Source organism: Leptodactylus fuscus, chromosome 3, assembly GCF_031893055.1.
Source record: "Leptodactylus fuscus isolate aLepFus1 chromosome 3, aLepFus1.hap2, whole genome shotgun sequence".
NCBI lineage: Eukaryota > Metazoa > Chordata > Amphibia > Anura > Leptodactylidae > Leptodactylus > Leptodactylus fuscus.
In genome coordinates this window covers 244,934,429-244,961,363 of record NC_134267.1, presented here as the reverse complement: position 1 = coordinate 244,961,363, position 26,935 = coordinate 244,934,429, and the positions used below count along the sequence as shown (strand labels likewise).

Below are 26,935 nucleotides of genomic sequence, written 5' to 3'. Positions count from 1 at the left end.
GAAATAGGTTTAATGATTAGACTGGAAACACACAGGCAGAGGAGAAGTTTATAATGTATCAGTGATATAGCCCAGAGATACAGAGACATTACTTTTATGGTCACCGGCCCTTCCACGTGGGTAGAATACACTGTCTCATATACTAATATTTTCCTATTCCCACACAGCACAATAAGCGGTCACAGCAGAAATAACACCTAAGAAAGCTTAAAAATTTAAAGGGATTGTCCACTTTAACAATGTGCTGGAAACACTTTGAGCAACTTACGAATATTAACCAACACCAGAGAGAGTAATGAAGTTGCTCCCACTGTTATTCACAATGTGTCAAAACAAAAATTGTGTGAGCTACAACGTAACTTTTAATAATTTACTATTTAAAATAGTGCAAATAAATGTGATGGACAAATATCTGGAGGGGAATGTTTAGGTGCACGGAGGGTCTCTCTCGTTAGATGTTTCCATCCTTCTATTTGTCGCACCAGTAGTTCTATTGTCCTATGATAATAGATCTCACATCATCCACGTGGTACATGAATGGACGATGCCGGCAATTAGAAGCATTAGTTCACTACCGAGCCATGAAAGCCATTGAGAAACGCCTTGCCAAAATAACGGGTTTGACTTTCGTTCAGCATACGCAGACCTGCACGGCTCCTATACAAGATGGGTTGGCATGTTCCTCTTTATATACGACGGCTATCAGAGTAAATTATTGGCACTAATGCATAGAAGTTCAGGCAGCTTAATTGTATGTGTTCGCCTGCTATATACTCAGCTCATGCCTGTATATATGCACATTGCGGCTTTTGGGGAATGTGTAGGGGAATGGGATAAATTGCTGCTCAGCTAGAAAACACTGATATGACCACCCATACCCCACCCTGCACTGAGTATAGCTCCCCACCCTTTGTGTAACCAAACGCCCTGCCTCAGTGTGCCGTCACATGGTTTCCGTAGCCCCACAGTGTGAACTCCGATGGATCACAGCTGCAGCTTCTGTAGTGGAGTCTCGTCACTTTACACTAAGCCCTGGCTACTGGAGCGGAGTTGTGCTATGCCTCAGCGGTCACTGATGTATGCCCTGATTTGGCTGGTATTCAGCTAGTATTGCTCCTCTTCCTCTGTCATCCAACAGTGAGAAGCTGACAGGAGTGTGCGCTGAATGTTTTCTGGCTAGCAGCGGCTACCGTAGACTTACGAAAATGGCCGCAGTTTCACCAGTATATCAGGCACATTGGGGTAGACTTTTAAAAACCTTTGCACCAACAAGTAGAAAACTTAGGCCAGGCATGGAAAGGGTTTTCAATCAAGCAAGCTCCAGATCCGCTACCAGGTTCCGGCCATTATCACACACGACCATGCCTGGGCCCAGGTGCATCGGCCAAAACCACATTGCCATCTCCTCTAGGATGACATCCCTCACCTCGGGGGCAGTGTGTTTTCTGTGGCCCAAGCTGATGAGCTTCAGCAAAACCTGCTGACGTCTCCCCACGCCAGTGCTGCACAGCACAGAGGTTACATAGTCTACCTGCCACAAGTCTAATTATGAATAACTCTTCATTCTGTGATCCCTCGGTCCGTGCACCACAATCTCTAGTATATAGCACAGGGGTGCTATACACAGGGGTGCGGTGATGATGGGTATATAGCAGTATATTAGTAAGGAGCCTGGACTATACACAAGGGTGCGGTGATGGATGATGGGTATATAGCAGTATATTAGTAAGGGGCCTGGACTATACACAAGGGTGCGGTGATGGATGATGGGTATATAGCAGTATATTAGTAAGGGGCCTGGACTATATACAAGGGTGCGGTGATGATGGGTATATAGCAGTATATTAGTAAGGAGCCTGGACTATATACAAGGGGGCGGTGATGATGGGTATATAGCAGTATATTAGTAAGGAGCCTGGACTATATACAAGGGGGCGGTGATGATGGGTATATAGCAGTATATTAGTAAGGGGCCTGGACTATACACAGGGGGGCGGTGATGATGGGTATATAGCAGTATATTAGTAAGGGGCCTGGACTATACACAAGGGTGCGGTGATGATGGGTATATAGCAGTATATTAGTAAGGGGCCTGGACTATACACAGGGGGGCGGTGATGATGGGTATATAGCGGTATATTAGTAAGGAGCCTGGACTATACACAAGGGTGCGGTGATGATGGGTATATAGCAGTATATTAGTAAGGAGCCTGGACTATACACAAGGGTGCGGTGATGATGGGTATATAGCGGTATATTAGTAAGGGGTCTGGACTATACACAAGGGTGCGGTGATGATGGGTATATAGCGGTATATTAGTAAGGAGCCTGGACTATACACAAGGGTGCGGTGATGATGGGTATATAGCGGTATATTAGTAAGGAGCCTGGACTATACACAAGGGTGCGGTGATGATGGGTATATAGCAGTATATTAGTAAGGGGTCTGGACTATACACAAGGGGGCGGTGATGATGGGTATATAGCAGTATATTAGTAAGGGGTCTGGACTATACACAAGGGTGCGGTGATGATGGGTATATAGCAGTATATTAGTAAGGGGTCTGGACTATACACAAGGGGGCGGTGATGATGGGTATATAGCAGTATATTAGTAAGGGGCCTGGACTATACACAGGGGTGCGGTGATGATGGGTATATAGCGGTATATTAGTAAGGGGCCTGGACTATACACTAGGGTGCGGTGATGATGGGTATATAGCGGTATATTAGTAAGGAGCCTGGACTATACACAAGGGTGCGGTGATGATGGGTATATAGCAGTATATTAGTAAGGAGCCTGGACTATACACAGGGGTGCGGTGATGATGGGTATATAGCGGTATATTAGTAAGGGGCCTGGACTATACACTAGGGTGCGGTGATGATGGGTATATAGCGGTATATTAGTAAGGAGCCTGGACTATACACAAGGGTGCGGTGATGATGGGTATATAGCGGTATATTAGTAAGGGGCCTGGACTATACACAAGGGTGCGGTGATGATGGGTATATAGCGGTATATTAGTAAGGGGCCTGGACTATACACAAGGGGGCGGTGATGATGGGTATATAGCGGTATATTAGTAAGGGGCCTGGACTATACACAAGGGTGCGGTGATGATGGGTATATAGCGGTATATTAGAAAGGGGCCTGGACTATACACAAGGGTGCGGTGATGATGGGTATATAGCAGTATATTAGTAAGGGGCCTGGACTATACACAGGGGGGCGGTGATGATGGGTATATAGCGGTATATTAGTAAGGAGCCTGGACTATACACAAGGGTGCGGTGATGATGGGTATATAGCAGTATATTAGTAAGGGGCCTGGACTATACACAAGGGTGCGGTGATGATGGGTATATAGCGGTATATTAGTAAGGAGCCTGGACTATACACAAGGGTGCGGTGATGATGGGTATATAGCAGTATATTAGTAAGGGGTCTGGACTATACACAAGGGGGCGGTGATGATGGGTATATAGCAGTATATTAGTAAGGGGCCTGGACTATACACAGGGGTGCGGTGATGATGGGTATATAGCGGTATATTAGTAAGGGGCCTGGACTATACACTAGGGTGCGGTGATGATGGGTATATAGCGGTATATTAGTAAGGAGCCTGGACTATACACAAGGGTGCGGTGATGATGGGTATATAGCAGTATATTAGTAAGGAGCCTGGACTATACACAAGGGTGCGGTGATGATGGGTATATAGCAGTATATTAGTAAGGGGTCTGGACTATACACAAGGGGGCGGTGATGATGGGTATATAGCAGTATATTAGTAAGGGGCCTGGACTATACACAAGGGGGCGGTGATGATGGGTATATAGCGGTATATTAGTAAGGAGCCTGGACTATACACAAGGGTGCGGTGATGATGGGTATATAGCAGTATATTAGTAAGGAGCCTGGACTATACACAAGGGTGCGGTGATGATGGGTATATAGCAGTATATTAGTAAGGAGCCTGGACTATACACAGGGGTGCGGTGATGATGGGTATATAGCGGTATATTAGTAAGGAGCCTGGACTATACACAAGGGTGCGGTGATGATGGGTATATAGCGGTATATTAGTAAGGGGCCTGGACTATACACAAGGGTGCGGTGATGATGGGTATATAGCGGTATATTAGTAAGGGGCCTGGACTATACACAAGGGTGCGGTGATGATGGGTATATAGCGGTATATTAGTAAGGGGCCTGGACTATACACAAGGGTGCGGTGATGATGGGTATATAGCGGTATATTAGTAAGGGGCCTGGACTATACACAAGGGTGCGGTGATGATGGGTATATAGCGGTATATTAGTAAGGAGCCTGGACTATACACAGGGGTGCGGTGATGATGGGTATATAGCAGTATATTAGTAAGGAGCCTGGACTATACACAAGGGTGCGGTGATGATGGGTATATAGCGGTATATTAGTAAGGGGCCTGGACTATACACAAGGGTGCGGTGATGATGGGTATATAGCGGTATATTAGTAAGGGGCCTGGACTATACACAGGGGTGCGGTGATGATGGGTATATAGCGGTATATTAGTAAGGGGTCTGGACTATACACAGGGGTGCGGTGATGATGGGTATATAGCGGTATATTAGTAAGGGGCCTGGACTATACACAAGGGTGCGGTGATGATGGGTATATAGCGGTATATTAGTAAGGGGCCTGGACTATACACAAAGGTGCGGTGATGATGGGTATATAGCGGTATATTAGTAAGGGGCCTGGACTATACACAAGGGTGCGGTGATGATGGGTATATAGCGGTATATTAGTAAGGAGCCTGGACTATACACAAGAGTGCGGTGATGATGGGTATATAGCAGTATATTAGTAAGGGGCCTGGACTATACACAGGGGTGCGGTGATGATGGGTATATAGCGGTATATTAGTAAGGGGTCTGGACTATACACAGGGGTGCGGTGATGATGGGTATATAGCAGTATATTAGTAAGGGGCCTGGACTATACACAGGGGTGCGGTGATGATGGGTATATAGCAGTATATTAGTTACGGGCCTGGACTATACACAAGGGTGCGGTGATGATGGGTATATAGCGGTATATTAGTAAGGGGCCTGGACTATACACAAGGGTGCGGTGATGATGGGTATATAGCGGTATATTAGTAAGGAGCCTGGACTATACACAAGGGTGCGGTGATGATGGGTATATAGCAGTATATTAGTAAGGGGCCTGGACTATACACAAGGGTGCGGTGATGATGGGTATATAGCGGTATATTAGTAAGGGGTCTGGACTATACACAAGGGTGCGGTGATGATGGGTATATAGCGGTATATTAGTAAGGGGTCTGGAGTATACACAAGGGTGCGGTGATGATGGGTATATAGCGGTATATTAGTAAGGAGCCTGGACTATACACAAGGGTGCGGTGATGATGGGTATATAGCGGTATATTAGTAAGGAGCCTGGACTATACACAAGGGTGCGGTGATGATGGGTATATAGCAGTATATTAGTAAGGAGCCTGGACTATACACAAGGGTGCGGTGATGATGGGTATATAGCGGTATATTAGTAAGGAGCCTGGACTATACACAGGGGTGCGGTGATGATGGGTATATAGCGGTATATTAGTAAGGGGCCTGGACTATACACAAGAGTGCGGTGATGATAGGTATATAGCAGTATATTAGTAAGGAGCCTGGACTATACAGAAGGGTGCGGTGATGATGGGTATATAGCGGTATATTAGTAAGGAGCCTGGACTATACAGAAGGGTGCGGTGATGATGGGTATATAGCGGTATATTAGTAAGGGGCCTGGACTATACACAAGGGGGCGGTGATGATGGGTATATAGCAGTATATTAGTAAGAAGCCTGGACTATACACAAGGGTGCGGTGATGATGGGTATATAGCGGTATATTAGTAAGGAGCCTGGACTATACACAGGGGTGCGGTGATGATGGGTATATAGCGGTATATTAGTAAGGGGCCTGGACTATACACAAGGGTGCGGTGATGATGGGTATATAGCAGTATATTAGTAAGGGGCCTGGACTATACACAGGGGTGCGGTGATGATGGGTATATAGCGGTATATTAGTAAGGGGCCTGGACTATACACAAGGGTGCGGTGATGATGGGTATATAGCGGTATATTAGTAAGGGGCCTGGACTATACACAAGGGTGCGGTGATGATGGGTATATAGCGGTATATTAGTAAGGGGTCTGGACTATACACAAGGGTGCGGTGATGATGGGTATATAGCGGTATATTAGTAAGGGGTCTGGACTATACACAAGGGTGCGGTGATGATGGGTATATAGCAGTATATTAGTAAGGGGTCTGGACTATACACAAGGGTGCGGTGATGATGGGTATATAGCGGTATATTAGTAAGGAGCCTGGACTATACACAGGGGTGCGGTGATGATGGGTATATAGCAGTATATTAGTAAGGGGCCTGGACTATACACAGGGGTGCGGTGATGATGGGTATATAGCAGTATATTAGTAAGGGGCCTGGACTATACACAAGAGTGCGGTGATGATGGGTATATAGCGGTATATTAGTAAGGGGCCTGGACTATACACAAGGGGCGGTGATGATGGGTATATAGCAGTACATTAGTAAGGGGCCTGGACTATACACAAAGGTGCGGTGATGATGGGTATATAGCGGTATATTAGTAAGGGGCCTGGACTATACACAAGGGTGCGGTGATGATGGGTATATAGCGGTATATTAGTAAGGAGCCTGGACTATACACAAGAGTGCGGTGATGATGGGTATATAGCAGTATATTAGTAAGGGGCCTGGACTATACACAGGGGTGCGGTGATGATGGGTATATAGCGGTATATTAGTAAGGGGTCTGGACTATACACAGGGGTGCGGTGATGATGGGTATATAGCAGTATATTAGTAAGGGGCCTGGACTATACACAGGGGTGCGGTGATGATGGGTATATAGCAGTATATTAGTTACGGGCCTGGACTATACACAAGGGTGCGGTGATGATGGGTATATAGCGGTATATTAGTAAGGGGCCTGGACTATACACAAGGGTGCGGTGATGATGGGTATATAGCGGTATATTAGTAAGGAGCCTGGACTATACACAAGGGTGCGGTGATGATGGGTATATAGCAGTATATTAGTAAGGGGCCTGGACTATACACAAGGGTGCGGTGATGATGGGTATATAGCGGTATATTAGTAAGGGGTCTGGACTATACACAAGGGTGCGGTGATGATGGGTATATAGCGGTATATTAGTAAGGGGTCTGGAGTATACACAAGGGTGCGGTGATGATGGGTATATAGCGGTATATTAGTAAGGGGCCTGGACTATACACAAGGGTGCGGTGATGATGGGTATATAGCGGTATATTAGTAAGGAGCCTGGACTATACACAAGGGTGCGGTGATGATGGGTATATAGCGGTATATTAGTAAGGAGCCTGGACTATACACAAGGGTGCGGTGATGATGGGTATATAGCGGTATATTAGTAAGGAGCCTGGACTATACACAAGGGTGCGGTGATGATGGGTATATAGCAGTATATTAGTAAGGAGCCTGGACTATACACAAGGGTGCGGTGATGATGGGTATATAGCGGTATATTAGTAAGGAGCCTGGACTATACACAGGGGTGCGGTGATGATGGGTATATAGCGGTATATTAGTAAGGGGCCTGGACTATACACAAGAGTGCGGTGATGATAGGTATATAGCAGTATATTAGTAAGGAGCCTGGACTATACAGAAGGGTGCGGTGATGATGGGTATATAGCGGTATATTAGTAAGGAGCCTGGACTATACAGAAGGGTGCGGTGATGATGGGTATATAGCGGTATATTAGTAAGGGGCCTGGACTATACACAAGGGGGCGGTGATGATGGGTATATAGCAGTATATTAGTAAGAAGCCTGGACTATACACAAGGGTGCGGTGATGATGGGTATATAGCGGTATATTAGTAAGGAGCCTGGACTATACACAGGGGTGCGGTGATGATGGGTATATAGCGGTATATTAGTAAGGGGCCTGGACTATACACAAGGGTGCGGTGATGATGGGTATATAGCAGTATATTAGTAAGGGGCCTGGACTATACACAGGGGTGCGGTGATGATGGGTATATAGCGGTATATTAGTAAGGGGCCTGGACTATACACAAGGGTGCGGTGATGATGGGTATATAGCGGTATATTAGTAAGGGGCCTGGACTATACACAAGGGTGCGGTGATGATGGGTATATAGCGGTATATTAGTAAGGGGTCTGGACTATACACAAGGGTGCGGTGATGATGGGTATATAGCGGTATATTAGTAAGGGGTCTGGACTATACACAAGGGTGCGGTGATGATGGGTATATAGCAGTATATTAGTAAGGGGTCTGGACTATACACAAGGGTGCGGTGATGATGGGTATATAGCGGTATATTAGTAAGGAGCCTGGACTATACACAGGGGTGCGGTGATGATGGGTATATAGCAGTATATTAGTAAGGGGCCTGGACTATACACAGGGGTGCGGTGATGATGGGTATATAGCAGTATATTAGTAAGGGGCCTGGACTATACACAAGAGTGCGGTGATGATGGGTATATAGCGGTATATTAGTAAGGGGCCTGGACTATACACAAGGGGCGGTGATGATGGGTATATAGCAGTACATTAGTAAGGGGCCTGGACTATACACAAGGGGGCGGTGATGATGGGTATATAGCAGTACATTAGTAAGGGGCCTGGACCATACACAAGGGTGCGGTGATGATGGGTATATAGCAGTATATTAGTAAGGGGCCTGGACTATACACAAGGGGGCGGTGATGATGGGTATATAGCAGTATATTAGTAAGGGGCCTGGACCATACACAAGGGTGCGGTGATGATGGGTATATAGCAGTACATTAGTAAGGGGCCTGGACTATACACAAGGGTGCGGTAATGATAGGTATATAGCAGTACATTAGTAAGGGGCCTGGACTATACACAAGGGTGCGGTGATGATGGGTATATAGCGGTATATTAGTAAGGGGCCTGGACTATACACAAGGGTGCGGTGATGATGGGTATATAGCGGTATATTAGTAAGGGGCCTGGACCATACACAAGGGTGCGGTGATGATGGGTATATAGCGGTATATTAGTAAGGGGCCTGGACTATACACAAGGGTGCGGTGATGATGGGTATATAGCGGTATATTAGTAAGGGGCCTGGACTATACACAAGGGTGCGGTGATGATGGGTATATAGCAGTATATTAGTAAGGGGTTTGGACTATACACAAGGGTGCGGTGATGATGGGTATATAGCGGTATATTAGTAAGAGGTCTGGACTATACACAAGGGTGCGGTGATGATGGGTATATAGCGGTATATTAGTAAGGAGCCTGGACTATACACAAGGGTGCGGTGATGATGGGTATATAGCGGTATATTAGTAAGGGGCCTGGACTATACACAGGGGTGCGGTGATGGATGATGGGTATATAGCAGTATATTAGTAAGGGGCCTGGACTATACACAAGGGGGCGGTGATGATGGGTATATAGCAGTATATTAGTAAGGGGCCTGGACTATACACAGGGGTGCGGTGATGATGGGTATATAGCGGTATATTAGTAAGGAGCCTGGACTATACACAGGGGTGCGGTGATGATGGGTATATAGCAGTATATTAGTAAGGAGCCTGGACTATACACAAGGGTGCGGTGATGATGGGTATATAGCGGTATATTAGTAAGGAGCCTGGACTATACACAGGGGTGCGGTGATGATGGGTATATAGCGGTATATTAGTAAGGGGCCTGGACTATACACAAGAGTGCGGTGATGATAGGTATATAGCAGTATATTAGTAAGGGGCCTGGACTATACACAAGAGTGCGGTGATGATAGGTATATAGCGGTATATTAGTAAGGGGTCTGGACTATACACAAGGGTGCGGTGATGATGGGTATATAGCGGTATATTAGTAAGGGGTCTGGACTATACACAAGGGTGCGGTGATGATGGGTATATAGCGGTATATTAGTAAGGGGTCTGGACTATACACAAGGGTGCGGTGATGATGGGTATATAGCAGTATATTAGTAAGGGGTCTGGACTATACACAAGGGTGCGGTGATGATGGGTATATAGCGGTATATTAGTAAGGAGCCTGGACTATACACAGGGGTGCGGTGATGATCGGTATATAGCAGTATATTAGTAAGGGGCCTGGACTATACACAGGGGTGCGGTGATGATGGGTATATAGCGGTATATTAGTAAGGGGCCTGGACTATACACAAGGGTGCGGTGATGATGGGTATATAGCAGTATATTAGTAAGGAGCCTGGACTATACACAAGGGTGCGGTGATGATGGGTATATAGCAGTATATTAGTAAGGGGCCTGGACTATACACAAGGGTGCGGTGATGATGGGTATATAGCGGTATATTAGTAAGGGGCCTGGACTATACACAAGAGTGCGGTGATGATGGGTATATAGCGGTATATTAGTAAGGGGCCTGGACTATACACAGGGGTGCGGTGATGATGGGTATATAGCGGTATATTAGTAAGGGGCCTGGACTATACACAAGGGTGCGGTGATGATGGGTATATAGCAGTATATTAGTAAGGAGCCTGGACTATACACAAGGGTGCGGTGATGATGGGTATATAGCAGTATATTAGTAAGGGGCCTGGACTATACACAAGGGTGCGGTGATGATGGGTATATAGCGGTATATTAGTAAGGGGCCTGGACTATACACAAGAGTGCGGTGATGATGGGTATATAGCGGTATATTAGTAAGGGGCCTGGACTATACACAAGGGTGCGGTGATGATGGGTATATAGCGGTATATTAGTAAGGGGCCTGGACTATATACAAGGGTGCGGTGATGATGGGTATATAGCGGTATATTAGTAAGGAGCCTGGACTATACACAAGGGTGCGGTGATGATGGGTATATAGCGGTACATTAGTAAGGGGCCTGGACCATACACAAGGGTGCGGTGATGATGGGTATATAGCGGTATATTAGTAAGGGGCCTGGACTATACACAAGGGTGCGGTGATGATGGGTATATAGCGGTATATTAGTAAGGGGCCTGGACTATACACAAGGGTGCGGTGATGATGGGTATATAGCAGTATATTAGTAAGGGGTTTGGACTATACACAAGGGTGCGGTGATGATGGGTATATAGCGGTATATTAGTAAGAGGTCTGGACTATACACAAGGGTGCGCTGATGATGGGTATATAGCGGTATATTAGTAAGGGGCCTGGACTATACACAAGGGTGCGGTGATGATGGGTATATAGCGGTATATTAGTAAGGAGCCTGGACTATACACAAGGGTGCGCTGATGATGGGTATATAGCGGTATATTAGTAAGGAGCCTGGACTATACACAAGGGTGCGGTGATGATGGGTATATAGCGGTATATTAGTAAGGGGACTGGACTATACACAGGGGTGCGGTGATGATGGGTATATAGCGGTATATTAGTAAGGGGCCTGGACTATACACAAGGGTGCGGTGATGATGGGTATATAGCAGTATATTAGTAAGGGGCCTGGACTATACACAAGGGTGCGGTGATGATGGGTATATAGCAGTATATTAGTAAGGGGCCTGGACTATACACAAGGGTGCGCTGATGATGGGTATATAGCAGTATATTAGTAAGGAGCCTGGACTATACACAAGGGGGCGGTGATGATGGGTATATAGCGGTATATTAGTAAGGAGCCTGGACTATACACAAGGGTGCGGTGATGATGGGTATATAGCAGTATATTAGTAAGGAGCCTGGACTATACACAAGGGTGCAGTGATGATGGGTATATAGCGGTATATTAGTAAGGGGTCTGGACTATACACAAGGGTGCGGTGATGATGGGTATATAGCGGTATATTAGTAAAAAGCCTGGACTATACACAAGGGTGCGGTGATGATGGGTATATAGCGGTATATTAGTAAGGAGCCTGGACTATATACTATGGTGCGGTGATGATGGGTATATAGCAGTATATTAGTAAGGAGCCTGGACTATACACAAGGGGGCGGTGATGATGGGTATATAGCGGTATATTAGTAAGGAGCCTGGACTATACACAAGGGTGCGGTGATGATGGGTATATAGCGGTATATTAGTAAGGAGCCTGGACTATACACAAGGGTGCGGTGATGATGGGTATATAGCGGTATATTAGTAAGGAGCCTGGACTATACACAAGGGTGCGGTGATGATGGGTATATAGCAGTATATTAGTAAGGGGCCTGGACTATACACAAGGGTGCGGTGATGATGGGTATATAGCAGTATATTAGTAAGGGGCCTGGACTATACACAAGGGTGCGGTGATGATGGGTATATAGCAGTATATTAGTAAGGGGCCTGGACTATACACAAGGGTGCGGTGATGATGGGTATATAGCGGTATATTAGTAAGGGGCCTGGACTATACACAAGGGGGCGGTGATGATGGGTATATAGCAGTATATTAGTAAGGGGTCTGGACTATACACAAGGGTGCGGTGATGGATGATGGGTATATAGCGGTATATTAGTAAGGAGCCTGGACTATACACAAGGGTGCGGTGATGATGGGTATATAGCGGTATATTAGTAAGGGGCCTGGACTATATACAAGGGTGCGGTGATGATGGGTATATAGCGGTATATTAGTAAGGAGCCTGGACTATACACAAGGGTGCGGTGATGATGGGTATATAGCGGTACATTAGTAAGGGGCCTGGACCATACACAAGGGTGCGGTGATGATGGGTATATAGCGGTATATTAGTAAGGGGCCTGGACTATACACAAGGGTGCGGTGATGATGGGTATATAGCGGTATATTAGTAAGGGGCCTGGACTATACACAAGGGTGCGGTGATGATGGGTATATAGCAGTATATTAGTAAGGGGTTTGGACTATACACAAGGGTGCGGTGATGATGGGTATATAGCGGTATATTAGTAAGAGGTCTGGACTATACACAAGGGTGCGCTGATGATGGGTATATAGCGGTATATTAGTAAGGGGCCTGGACTATACACAAGGGTGCGGTGATGATGGGTATATAGCGGTATATTAGTAAGGAGCCTGGACTATACACAAGGGTGCGCTGATGATGGGTATATAGCGGTATATTAGTAAGGAGCCTGGACTATACACAAGGGTGCGGTGATGATGGGTATATAGCGGTATATTAGTAAGGGGACTGGACTATACACAGGGGTGCGGTGATGATGGGTATATAGCGGTATATTAGTAAGGGGCCTGGACTATACACAAGGGTGCGGTGATGATGGGTATATAGCAGTATATTAGTAAGGGGCCTGGACTATACACAAGGGTGCGGTGATGATGGGTATATAGCAGTATATTAGTAAGGGGCCTGGACTATACACAAGGGTGCGCTGATGATGGGTATATAGCAGTATATTAGTAAGGAGCCTGGACTATACACAAGGGGGCGGTGATGATGGGTATATAGCGGTATATTAGTAAGGAGCCTGGACTATACACAAGGGTGCGGTGATGATGGGTATATAGCAGTATATTAGTAAGGAGCCTGGACTATACACAAGGGTGCAGTGATGATGGGTATATAGCGGTATATTAGTAAGGGGTCTGGACTATACACAAGGGTGCGGTGATGATGGGTATATAGCGGTATATTAGTAAAAAGCCTGGACTATACACAAGGGTGCGGTGATGATGGGTATATAGCGGTATATTAGTAAGGAGCCTGGACTATATACTATGGTGCGGTGATGATGGGTATATAGCAGTATATTAGTAAGGAGCCTGGACTATACACAAGGGGGCGGTGATGATGGGTATATAGCGGTATATTAGTAAGGAGCCTGGACTATACACAAGGGTGCGGTGATGATGGGTATATAGCGGTATATTAGTAAGGAGCCTGGACTATACACAAGGGTGCGGTGATGATGGGTATATAGCGGTATATTAGTAAGGAGCCTGGACTATACACAAGGGTGCGGTGATGATGGGTATATAGCAGTATATTAGTAAGGGGCCTGGACTATACACAAGGGTGCGGTGATGATGGGTATATAGCAGTATATTAGTAAGGGGCCTGGACTATACACAAGGGTGCGGTGATGATGGGTATATAGCAGTATATTAGTAAGGGGCCTGGACTATACACAAGGGTGCGGTGATGATGGGTATATAGCGGTATATTAGTAAGGGGCCTGGACTATACACAAGGGGGCGGTGATGATGGGTATATAGCAGTATATTAGTAAGGGGTCTGGACTATACACAAGGGTGCGGTGATGGATGATGGGTATATAGCGGTATATTAGTAAGGAGCCTGGACTATACACAAGGGTGCGGTGATGATGGGTATATAGCGGTATATTAGTAAGGGGCCTGGACTATACACAAGGGTGCGGTGATGATGGGTATATAGCAGTATATTAGTAAGGGGCCTGGACTATACACAGGGGTGCGGTGATGATGGGTATATAGCGGTATATTAGTAAGGAGCCTGGACTATACACAAGGGTGCGGTGATGATGGGTATATAGCGGTATATTAGTAAGGGGTCTGGACTATACACAAGGGTGCGGTGATGATGGGTATATAGCGGTATATTAGTAAGGGGCCTGGACTATATACAAGGGTGCGGTGATGATGGGTATATAGCTGTATATTAGTAAGGAGCCTGGACTATACACAAGGGTGCGGTGATGATGGGTATATAGCGGTATATTAGTAAGGGGTCTGGACTATACACAAGGGTGCGGTGATGATGGGTATATAGCGGTATATTAGTAAGGGGTCTGGACTATACACAAGGGTGCGGTGATGATGGGTATATAGCAGTATATTAGTAAGGGGTCTGGACTATACACAAGGGTGCGGTGATGATGGGTATATAGCGGTATATTAGTAAGGAGCCTGGACTATACACAGGGGTGCGGTGATGATGGGTATATAGCAGTATATTAGTAAGGGGCCTGGACTATACACAGGGGTGCGGTGATGATGGGTATATAGCAGTACATTAGTAAGGGGCCTGGACCATACACAAGGGTGCGGTGATGATGGGTATATAGCGGTATATTAGTAAGGGGCCTGGACTATACACAAGGGTGCGGTGATGATGGGTATATAGCGGTATATTAGTAAGGGGCCTGGACTATACACAAGGGTGCGGTGATGATGAGTATATAGCGGTATATTAGTAAGGGGCCTGGACTATACACAAGGGTGCGGTGATGATGGGTATATAGCAGTATATTAGTAAGGGGCCTGGACTATACACAAGGGTGCGGTGATGATGGGTATATAGCGGTATATTAGTAAGGGGTTTGGACTATACACAAGGGTGCGGTGATGATGGGTATATAGCGGTATATTAGTAAGAGGTCTGGACTATACACAAGGGTGCGGTGATGATGGGTATATAGCGGTATATTAGTAAGGGGCCTGGACTATACACAAGGGTGCGGTGATGATGGGTATATAGCGGTATATTAGTAAGGAGCCTGGACTATACACAAGGGTGCGCTGATGATGGGTATATAGCGGTATATTAGTAAGGAGCCTGGACTATACACAAGGGTGCGGTGATGATGGGTATATAGCGGTATATTAGTAAGGGGCCTGGACTATACACAAGGGTGCGGTGATGATGGGTATATAGCAGTATATTAGTAAGGGGCCTGGACTATACACAAGGGTGCGCTGATGATGGGTATATAGCAGTATATTAGTAAGGGGCCTGGACTATACACAAGGGTGCAGTGATGATGGGTATATAGCAGTATATTAGTAAGGAGCCTGGACTATACACAAGGGGGCGGTGATGATGGGTATATAGCGGTATATTAGTAAGGAGCCTGGACTATACACAAGGGTGCGGTGATGATGGGTATATAGCGGTATATTAGTAAGGAGCCTGGACTATACACAAGGGTGCGGTGATGATGGGTATATAGCAGTATATTAGTAAGGGGCCTGGACTATACACAAGGGTGCAGTGATGATGGGTATATAGCGGTATATTAGTAAGGGGTCTGGACTATACACAAGGGTGCGGTGATGATGGGTATATAGCAGTATATTAGTAAGGGGCCTGGACTATACACAAGGGTGCGGTGATGATGGGTATATAGCGGTATATTAGTAAGGGGCCTGGACTATACACAGGGGTGCGGTGATGATGGGTATATAGCGGTATATTAGTAAGGAGCCTGGACTATACACAAGGGTGCGGTGATGATGGGTATATAGCAGTATATTAGTAAGGAGCCTGGACTATACACAAGGGTGCGGTGATGATGGGTATATAGCGGTATATTAGTAAGGGGTCTGGACTATACACAAGGGTGCGGTGATGATGGGTATATAGCAGTATATTAGTAAGGGGCCTGGACTATACACAAGGGTGCGGTGATAATGGGTATATAGCAGTATATTAGTAAGGAGCCTGGACTATACACAAGGGTGCGGTGATGATGGGTATATAGCAGTATATTAGTAAGGAGCCTGGACTATACACAAGGGTGCGGTGATGATGGGTATATAGCAGTATATTAGTAAGGGGTCTGGACTATATACAAGGGTGCGGTGATGATGGGTATATAGCGGTATATTAGTAAGGGGCCTGGACTATACACAGGGGTGCGGTGATGATGGGTATATAGCAGTATATTAGTAAGGAGCCTGGACTATACACAGGGGTGCGGTGATGATGGGTATATAGCAGTATATTAGTAAGGGGCCTGGACTATATACAAGGGTGCGGTGATGATGGGTATATAGCAGTATATTAGTAAGGGGCCTGGACTATACACAAGGGTGCGGTGATGATGGGTATATAGCGGTATATTAGTAAGGAGCCTGGACTATACACAAGGGGCGGTGATGATGGGTATATAGCAGTATATTAGTAAGGGGCCTGGACTATACACAAGGGTGCGGTGATGATGGGTATATAGCAGTATATTAGTAAGGGGCCTGGACTATACACAAGGGGGCGGTGATGATGGGTATATAGCAGTATATTAGTAAGGGGCCTGGACTATACACAAGGGTGCGGTGATGATGGGTATATAGCAGTATATTAGTAAGGGGCCTGGACTATACACAAGGGTGCGGTGATGATGGGTATATAGCGGTATATTAGTAAGGAGCCTGGACTATATACTATGGTGCGGTGATGATGGGTATATAGCAGTATATTAGTAAGGGGTCTGGACTATATACAAGGGTGCGGTGATGATGGGTATATAGCGGTATATTAGTAAGGGGCCTGGACTATACACAGGGGTGCGGTGATGATGGGTATATAGCGGTATATTAGTAAGGAGCCTGGACTATAAACAGGGGTGCGGTGATGATGGGTATATAGCAGTATATTAGTAAGGGGCCTGGACTATATACAAGGGTGCGGTGATGATGGGTATATAGCAGTATATTAGTAAGGAGCCTGGACTATATACTATGGTGCGGTGATGATGGGTATATAGCAGTATATTAGTAAGGAGCCTGGACTATATACTATGGTGCGGTGATGATGGGTATATAGCAGTATATTAGTAAGGGGCCTGGACTATACACAAGGGTGCGGTGATGATGGGTATATAGCAGTATATTAGTAAGGGGCCTGGACTATACACAGGGGTGCGGTGATGATGGGTATATAGCAGTATATTAGTAAGGGGCCTGGACTATACACAGGGGTGCGGTGATGATGGGTATATAGCAGTATATTAGTAAGGGGCCTGGACTATACACAAGGGTGCGGTGATGATGGGTATATAGCAGTATATTAGTAAGGGGCCTGGACTATACACAAGGGTGCGGTGATGATGGGTATATAGCAGTATATTAGTAAGGGGCCTGGACTATACACAAGGGTGCGGTGATGATGGGTATATAGCAGTATATTAGTAAGGAGCCTGGACTATACACAAGGGTGCGGTGATGATGGGTATATAGCAGTATATTAGTAAGGGGCCTGGACTATACACAAGGGTGCGGTGATGATGGGTATATAGCAGTATATTAGTAAGGGGCCTGGACTATACACAAGGGTGCGGTGATGATGGGTATATAGCAGTATATTAGTAAGGGGCCTGGACTATACACAAGGGTGCGGTGATGATGGGTATATAGCAGTATATTAGTAAGGAGCCTGGACTATACACAAGGGTGCGGTGATGATGGGTATATAGCAGTATATTAGTAAGGGGCCTGGACTATACACAAGGGTGCGGTGATGATGGGTATATAGCAGTATATTAGTAAGGGGCCTGGACTATACACAAGGGTGCGGTGATGATGGGTATATAGCAGTATATTAGTAAGGAGCCTGGACTATACACAAGGGGGCGGTGATGATGGGTATATAGCAGTATATTAGTAAGGGGCCTGGACTATACACAGGGGTGCGGTGATGATGGGTATATAGCAGTATATTAGTAAGAGGTCTGGACTATACACAAGGGTGCGGTGATGATGGGTATATAGCGGTATATTAGTAAGGGGCCTGGACTATACACAAGGGTGTGGTGATGATGGGTATATAGCGGTATATTAGTAAGGGGCCTGGACTATACACAAGGGTGCGGTGATGATGGGTATATAGCGGTATATTAGTAAGGAGCCTGGACTATACACAAGGGTGCGGTGATGATGGGTATATAGCAGTATATTAGTAAGGGGCCTGGACTATACACAAGGGTGCGGTGATGATGGGTATATAGCGGTATATTAGTAAGGAGCCTGGACTATACACAAGGGTGCGGTGATGATGGGTATATAGCAGTATATTAGTAAGGGGTCTGGACTATACACAAGGGTGCGGTGATGATGGGTATATAGCAGTATATTAGTAAGGGGCCTGGACTATACACAAGGGTGCGGTGATGATGGGTATATAGCGGTATATTAGTAAGGAGCCTGGACTATACACAAGGGTGCGGTGATGATGGGTATATAGCAGTATATTAGTAAGGAGCCTGGACTATACACAAGGGTGCGGTGATGATGGGTATATAGCAGTATATTAGTAAGGGGCCTGGACTATACACAAGGGTGCGGTGATGATGGGTATATAGCGGTATATTAGTAAGGAGCCTGGACTATACACAAGGGTGCGGTGATGATGGGTATATAGCGGTATATTAGTAAGGGGCCTGGACTATAAACAAGGGGCGGTGATGATGGGTATATAGCAGTATATTAGTAAGGGGCCTGGACTATACACAGGGGTGCGGTGATGATGGGTATATAGCAGTATATTAGTAAGGAGCCTGGACTATACACAGGGGTGCGGTGATGATGGGTATATAGCGGTATATTAGTAAGGGGCCTGGACTATACACAAGGGTGCAGTGATGATGGGTATATAGCAGTATATTAGTAAGGGGCCTGGACTATACACAAGGGTGCGGTGATGATGGGTATATAGCAGTATATTAGTAAGGGGCCTGGACTATACACAAGGGTGCAGTGATGATGGGTATATAGCAGTATATTAGTAAGGGGCCTGGACTATACACAAGGGTGCGGTGATGATGGGTATATAGCAGTATATTAGTAAGGAGCCTGGACTATACACAAGGGGGCGGTGATGATGGGTATATAGCGGTATATTAGTAAGGAGCCTGGACTATACACAAGGGTGCGGTGATAATGGGTATATAGCAGTATATTAGTAAGGAGCCTGGACTATACACAAGGGTGCGGTGATGATGGGTATATAGCAGTATATTAGTAAGGAGCCTGGACTATACACAAGGGTGCGGTGATGATGGGTATATAGCGGTATATTAGTAAGGGGCCTGGACTATACACAAGGGTGCGGTGATGATGGGTATATAGCGGTATATTAGTAAGGAGCCTGGACTATACACAAGGGTGCGGTGATGATGGGTATATAGCAGTATATTAGTAAGGGGCCTGGACTATACACAAGGGGCGGTGATGATGGGTATATAGCAGTATATTAGTAAGGGGCCTGGACTATACACAGGGGTGCGGTGATGATGGGTATATAGCAGTATATTAGTAAGGAGCCTGGACTATACACAGGGGTGCGGTGATGATGGGTATATAGCGGTATATTAGTAAGGGGCCTGGACTATACACAGGGTGCAGTGATGATGGGTATATAGCAGTATATTAGTAAGGGGCCTGGACTATACACAGGGTGCAGTGATGATGGGTATATAGCGGTATATTAGTAAGGGGCCTGGACTATACACAAGGGTGCGGTGATGATGGGTATATAGCAGTATATTAGTAAGGAGCCTGGACTATACACAAGGGTGCGGTGATGATGGGTATATAGCAGTATATTAGTAAGGGGCCTGGACTATACACAAGGGTGCGGTGATGATGGGTATATAGCAGTATATTAGTAAGGGGCCTGGACTATACACAAGGGTGCGGTGATGATGGGTATATAGCGGTATATTAGTAAGGGGCCTGGACTATACACAAGGGTGCGGTGATGATGGGTATATAGCGGTATATTAGTAAGGAGCCTGGACTATACACAAGGGTGCGGTGATGATGGGTATATAGCGGTATATTAGTAAGGAGCCTGGACTATACACAAGGGTGCGGTGATGATGGGTATATAGCAGTATATTAGTAAGGAGCCTGGACTATACACAAGGGTGCGGTGATGATGGGTATATAGCGGTATATTAGTAAGGGGCCTGGACTATACACAGGGGTGCGGTGATGATGGGTATATAGCGGTATATTAGTAAGGGGCCTGGACTATACACAAGGGTGCGGTGATGATGGGTATATAGCGGTATATTAGTAAGGGGCCTGGACTATACACAAGGGTGCGGTGATGGATGATGGGTATATAGCAGTATATTAGTAAGGAGCCTGGACTATACACAAGGGTGCGGTGATGATGGGTATATAGCAGTATATTAGTAAGGGGCCTGGACTATACACAAGGGTGCGGTGATGGATGATGGGTATATAGCAGTATATTAGTAAGGAGCCTGGACTATACACAAGGGTGCGGTGATGATGGGTATATAGCAGTATATTAGTAAGGGGCCTGGACTATACACAAGGGTGCAGTGATGGATGATGGGTATATAGCAGTATATTAGTAAGGAGTCTGGACTATACACAAGGGTTCGGTGATGATGGGTATATAGCAGTATATTAGTAAGAGGTCTGGACTATACACAAGGGTGCGGTGATGATGGGTATATAGCAGTATATTAGTAAGGGGTCTGGACTATACACAAGGGTGCGGTGATGATGGGTATATAGCAGTATATTAGTAAGGGGCCTGGACTATACACAAGGGTGCGGTGATGATGGGTATATAGCAGTATATTAGTAAGGGGCCTGGACTATACACAAGGGTGCGGTGATGATGGGTATATAGCAGTATATTAGTAAGGGGTCTGGACTATACACAAGGGTGCAGTGATGATGGGTATATAGCGGTATATTAGTAAGGGGTCTGGACTATACACAAGGGTGCGGTGATGATGGGTATATAGCGGTATATTAGTAAGGGGCCTGGACTATACACAAGGGTGCGGTGATGATGGGTATATAGCGGTATATTAGTAAGGGGCCTGGACTATACACAAGGGTGCGGTGATGATGGGTATATAGCGGTATATTAGTAAGGGGCCTGGACTATACACAAGGGTGCGGTGATGATGGGTATATAGCGGTATATTAGTAAGGGGTCTGGACTATACACAAGGGGTGCGGTGATGATGGGTATATAGCGGTATATTAGTAAGGGGTCTGGACTATACACAAGGGTGCGGTGATGATGGGTATATAGCGGTATATTAGTAAGGGGCCTGGACTATACACAAGGGTGCGGTGATGATGGGTATATAGCGGTATATTAGTAAGGGGCCTGGACTATACACAAGGGTGCGGTGATGATGGGTATATAGCGGTATATTAGTAAGGAGCCTGGACTATACACAAGGGTGCGGTGATGATGGGTATATAGCGGTATATTAGTAAGGGGCCTGGACTATACACAAGGGTGCGGTGATGATGGGTATATAGCGGTATATTAGTAAGGGGCCTGGACTATACACAAGGGTGCGGTGATGATGGGTATATAGCGGTATATTAGTAAGGGGCCTGGACCATACACAAGGGTGCGGTGATGATGGGTATATAGCGGTATATTAGTAAGGGGCCTGGACTATACACAAGGGTGCGGTGATGATGGGTATATAGCGGTATATTAGTAAGGGGTCTGGACTATACACAGGGGTGCGGTGATGATGGGTATATAGCAGTATATTAGTAAGGGGTCTGGACTATACACAAGGGTGCGGTGATGGATGATGGGTATATAGCAGTATATTAGTAAGGGGCCTGGACTATACACAAGGGTGCGGTGATGATGGGTATATAGCGGTATATCAGTAAGGGGCCTGGACTATACACAAGGGTGTAGTGATGATGGGTATATAGCGGTATATTAGTAAGGGGCCTGGACTATACACAAGGGTTACAGTGATGATGGGTATATAGCGGTATATTAGTAAGGGGCCTGGACTATACACAAGGGTGCGGTGATGATGGGTATATAGCAGTATATTAGTAAGGGGCCTGGACTATACACAAGGGTGCAGTGATGATGGGTATATAGCGGTATATTAGTAAGGGGCCTGGACTATACACAAGGGTTACAGTGATGGTGGGTATATAGCGGTATATTAGTAAGGGGCCTGGACTATACACAAGGGTGCGGTGATGATGGGTATATAGCGGTATATTAGTAAGGAGCCTGGACTATACACAGGGGTGCGGTGATGATGGGTATATAGCGGTATATTAGTAAGGGGCCTGGACTATACACAAGGGTGCGGTGATGATGGGTATATAGCGGTATATTAGTAAGGGGCCTGGACTATACACAGGGGTGCGGTGATGATGGGTATATAGCAGTATATTAGTAAGGGGCCTGGACTATACACAGGGGTGCAGTGATGATAGGTATATAGCAGTATATTAGTAAGGGGCCTGGACTATACACAAGGGTGCGGTGATGATGGGTATATAGCAGTATATTAGTAAGGGGCCTGGACTATACACAAGGGTGCGGTGATGATGGGTATATAGTGAAACTGTGTGTAGACGCGCGTATCCAATCCCCCGGCACGTGGTACTGTGTGCAGATGCGCATATCTAATCCTATGGCATGTGAACTGTGTGTAGACGCGCGTATCTAATCCTCCCCTGTGTGATACTGTGTGCTGAGATGCGTATCTAATTCTCTGGCTTGTGGTACTGTGTGCAGAGGCCTGTATCTAATCCTCCAAAGTGTGGTACTGTGTGCACACACACATATCTAATCCTCCCCTGTGTGGTGTGTGCAGACGCGTGTATCTAATCCTATGGCGTGTACAACTGTGTGCAGATGCGCGTATCTAATCCTCTAGAGTGTGGAACTGTGTGCAGACGCATGTATCGAATCCTTCAGTGTGTGGGACTGTGTGCAGAAGTGCGTATTTAATCCTCTGGCGTGTGGGACTGTGTGCTGATCTGTGTATCTAATTCTACGGCATGTGGTACTGTGTGTAGACACGCGTATCTAATCCTCTGATGTGTGTATCTCAGTTTGGATATCAGTGTTGGGTTGTGCAAGTGGAGTGACCGTGTGTATTGCAATTGGAATATGAGTGAAAGACTTGTAGCTTTGTATTGGCTAAGGGGGGGGGGGCACTGTGTTTGAAATGCTGTATCTCAGCAACGGTACGTCCGAGTGAGTTGGAGTCTCGTAAACCTTCCCGGATACCTGAAGTATCTCTGTACCAAATTTGGTGAAGATCGGTCCAGTCGTTTGGTTCCCATTAGAGAACAGACAGACAGACAGACATTCATTTTTATAATATAGAGAGAAGAGATAGGAGGTGAATAATACAACAGTCGGTGATTTTGTGATATTTCCCATCGGGGGAGTCACCGGACAGAACCATTTATCTCTTATTACCTCAGACATTGCCAGATGTGAGTTATTGGAGCGCAGAGAAGACGTCGCTATCACAACGGACCGCGGTATCCGAGGAGTTACATTATCAGAGCGCGTCCCGATGCCAAAAAGTGCCAGTGAATGTCGGCCGTATAATCCAGCCAGGACCGGAGTATACGGGGCAGGCTCAGCCCGATCCCCTCTGTATACCCACCTGACACTATAATGTACATGTAAGTCCAACCCCGCAACAGGTTACTACAGATATTAGTGCCAGCCCGTGCCCGTATATATACAGTATATAGTCTATACTTACCATGTGATGTCCGGGGGGGCCGGGGGTCTGTATATAATATATATATCTCCTCTTACCATGTGATGTCCGGGGGGGCCGGGGGTCTGTATATAATATATATATCTCCTCTTACCATGTGATGTCCGGGGGGGGGGCCGGGGGTCTGTATATAATATATATATCTCCTCTTACCATGTGATGTCCGGGGGGGCCGGGGGTCTGTATATAATATATATATATCTCCTCTTACCATGTGATGTCCGGGGGGGCCGGGGGTCTGTATATAATATATATATCTCCTCTTACCATGTGATGTCCGGGGGGGCCGGGGGTCTGTATATAATATATATATCTCCTCTTACCATGTGATGTCCGGGGGGGGGCCAGGGGTCTGTATATAATATATATATCTCCTCTTACCATGTGATGTCCGGGGGGGTCGGGGGTCTGTATATAATATATATATATCTCCTCTTACCATGTGATGTCCGGGGGGGTCGGGGGTCTGTATATAATATATATATCTCCTCTTACCATGTGATGTCCGGGGGGGCCGGGGGTCTGTATATAATATATATATATCTCCTCTTACCATGTGATGTCCGGGGGGGCCGGGGGTCCGTATATAATATATATATCTCCTCTTACCATGTGATGTCCGGGGGGGCCGGGGGTCTGTATATAATATATATATCTCCTCTTACCATGTGATGTCTGGGGGGGCCGGGGGTCTGTATATAATATATATATATATCTCCTCTTACCATGTGATGTCCGGGGGGGGGGGGTCTGTATATAATATATATATCTCCTCTTACCATGTGATGTCCGGGGGGGCCGGTGGTCTGTATATAATATATATATCTCCTCTTACCATGTGATGTCCGGGGGGGCCGGTGGTCTGTATATAATATATATATCTCCTCTTACCATGTGATGTCCGGGGGGGGCCGGTGGTCTGTATATAATATATATATCTCCTCTTACCATGTGATGTCCGGGGGGCCGGGGGTCTGTATATAATATATATATCTCCTCTTACCATGTGATGTCCGGGGGGCCGGGGGTCTGTATATAATATATATATCTCCTCTTACCATGTGATGTCCGGGGGGGCCGGGGGTCTGTATATAATATATATATATCTCCTCTTACCATGTGATGTCCGGGGGGGCCGGGGGTCTGTATATAATATATATATCTCCTCTTACCATGTGATGTCCGGGGGGCCGGGGGTCTGTATATAATATATATATCTCCTCTTACCATGTGATGTGCGGGGGGGCCGGGGGTCTGTATATAATATATATATATCTCCTCTTACCATGTGATGTCCGGGGGGGCCGGGGGTCTGTATATAATATATATATCTCCTCTTACCATGTGATGTCCGGGGGGGGCGGGGGTCTGTATATAATATATATATCTCCTCTTACCATGTGATGTCCGGGGGGGCCGGGGGTCTGTATATAATATATATATCTCCTCTTACCATGTGATGTCCGGGGGGGCCGGGGGTCCTCCATCATCACCTCCTTGTACCGATCCTCGTGTCCTTCTAAATACTCCCACTCCTCCATGGAGAAATAGACAGCGACATCCTGACACCTTATAGGAACCTGACAACACAATGATACAGTCATCACCCCTCCCCCTCCAGTGCTGTTACTGGAGAATTTCCCAGCATTCCCAGCAGTGTCACCTCTCCAGTCAGCAGCTCCAGCATCTTGTTGGTGAGTTCTAGAATCTTCTGCTCATGTATCAGGGAGAGCGGGGGAGGGGCTGTGATGGGGCCCCGGCTCCTGCTCCCTCCTCCTCCTGGCTCTGTGATGGGGCCCCGGCTCCTGCTCCCTCCTCCTCCTGGCTCTGTGATGGGGCCCCGGCTCCTGCTCCCTCCTCCTCCTGGCTCTGTGATGGGGCCCGGACTGCTGGGGGCCACACAGTCCCCCGATGTCTTCTTCACCAGTGAGTATTCCTGTGTAGAGACAATAGATGATAGAAATGTAGTACAGATACCTCTCCGCTCAGCAGATAGATGATAGAAATGTAGTACAGATACCTCTCCGCTCAGCAGATAGATGATAGAAATGTAGTACAGATACCTCTCCGCTCAGCAGATAGATGATAGAAATGTAGTACAGATACCTCTCCGCTCAGCAGATAGATGATAGAAATGTAGTACAGATACCTCTCCGCTCAGCAGATAGATGATAGAAATGTAGTACAGATACCTCTCCGCTCAGCAGATAGATGATAGAAATGTAGTACAGATACCTCTCCGCTCAGCAGATAGATGATAGAAATGTAGTACAGATACCTCTCCGCTCAGCAGATAGATGATAGAAATGTAGTACAGATACCTCTCCGCTCAGCAGATAGATGATAGAAATGTAGTACAGATACCTCTCCGCTCAGCAGATAGATGATAGAAATGTAGTACAGATACCTCTCCGCTCAGCAGATAGATGATAGAAATGTAGTACAGATACCTCTCCGCTCAGCAGATAGATGATAGAAATGTAGTACAGATACCTCTCCGCTCAGCAGATAGATGATAGAAATGTAGTACAGATACCTCTCCGCTCAGCAGATAGATGATAGAAATGTAGTACAGATACCTCTCCGCTCAG

The 26,935-nt window shown here is 46.3% G+C and overlaps 1 protein-coding gene across 1 annotated transcript in view; it reads left to right on the top strand.

Moving 5' to 3' along the window:
- The window catches only part of LOC142198393 (uncharacterized), a 600,588-nt gene that overhangs the window by 524,204 nt on the left and 49,449 nt on the right, over window positions 1-26,935 (top strand). The window lies entirely within an intron of this gene.